This window comes from Euphorbia lathyris, chromosome 3, assembly GCF_963576675.1.
Source record: "Euphorbia lathyris chromosome 3, ddEupLath1.1, whole genome shotgun sequence".
NCBI lineage: Eukaryota > Viridiplantae > Streptophyta > Magnoliopsida > Malpighiales > Euphorbiaceae > Euphorbia > Euphorbia lathyris.
In genome coordinates, this window is record NC_088912.1 from 60,398,329 (window position 1) to 60,400,062 (window position 1,734).

The following is a 1,734-nucleotide window of genomic DNA, read 5'->3' on the forward strand; positions in this document are numbered from 1 at the left end:
GTTGTTTTAAGTTTATTAGTTTATTATAAAGTTTAGTCCAATTTCATGCTTGTATAAATATTTTATGATCACTTAAATAAACTTTGAGAATGATTTTATTTAACTTAATTAGTTCTGATAAAAGTTAAATGCCTTTATATACTTAAACATACTATATCTTATAAAACAAACGATAATAAACGATTCATTTACAACTGGTTTATTGATGCTCATAAAATATATAGCAGTTAATAGGATAAGTGTATCCTATCGCAACAAGTAATATTGTGCTAAGCACGGGATCAAACCACAAAGACTATTTGTTATGATTAGTAAATCTACCTAGAGTGATCTAATTATTTAGAGGGTTGAATGATAGTTTGGGTTTTGAATAACTAATCAAATGAATTAAAGCAATAACATAACAAAATAAAGTGAACAATTAACAGGGTAGAAGGTGGATTAATGGAAGGCACAATCTAGGCTGAGGAATCCTTTGATTAAATCCTATGTATGGGTTTAGGGAGTTCAGATTTATGTTTTACCAGTGATTGACGGTAATTACCCTAATAAGAAAGACAAATGTGTACAAGATTTATCTAACCTATTCACATGCATTCAGGTGACGGCTTGATTAGGCATGTACCCTAGGTCATGCAAAGCATTAGGTTCTTTGGCAACTAAGGCTAAAGCCATAGCCCAGCCACGAAGCCGCACTCCTAGTGGTCTTTAGCGAGGTCAGGTTTACACAGGTTCAGCATAGATAATTCCATGGTCAGGTTCTTATCTATCTATAATCCTATCTTTGTCAGGTTTATAGGCATTAGGCACATTCATATATACAAAGCAAGTTAGTTGATCATCATCGAGTCTCATTCTAGCAATAATCCTATTCCTAACAATTTCAAGGCATTAAGCATGCATAAACTGATCAATCAAAGGCCCTAGATCCCTAATCATACATATTCATACAATCAATTTCATCCCCATCCCAAATTGGATGGGGATCAGTTCATAGACAAACCAATCATAGCAATATGGAGTAAAGGAATAATGGAAAACATCTTCAATTGAATATAAAGGTAAAAGTTAAAAGGGAAAGAGAGAAATCTAGAACCCGTTTGTGTATTCCGATTTATAAAATAGAAGATCAGCTTCTCCCATCAATTGTTTTTCAATAAATGAAAAGCAAAAATAAATCTAATGTAGAAAGTAGGAAAATAAAACTAAACTAAAAGCTAAAACTAATTAATTGTCTACATTGTGAAAAGAAGAAGAAGCGGAATGAATTCCCCAAAGATTAGGATTAGCTCCCTATTTATGGATTAGGGAGGAAACCCTAATGCATCAAGGGTGAAAAAGACATTTACATAGTGTTTTTAATGGGCTTCAGGGCCCGAATATGCGGATTTTAGCAAGGGGGAAGGCGTTGGTGCGCCTTTCCCCGTCTCGTCTCGTCGAGACAAGGAGTTTCTCGATGAGACGAGGGCATGTCTCGACGAGACAGGTCTTAATTGGGGCAATTTTGCTCCGGCTTTTATCTGTTTAGGTCCATAGGCTTTCGAAAAGTGCTCTAATGGTCCTTGATGAATCCCAAAAGTGCTCTGATGGTCCCTGAATAGTTCGGAAATTTTCCAATGGGCTTGGATCTGGTTCGGAAATGCTCGAATAGTCCCTGAAAATCCCTGAAAACACCGAGAATGCCATAAATAATGGAAAATACTAATTTTAACTAAAAACTATCAAATTAATATA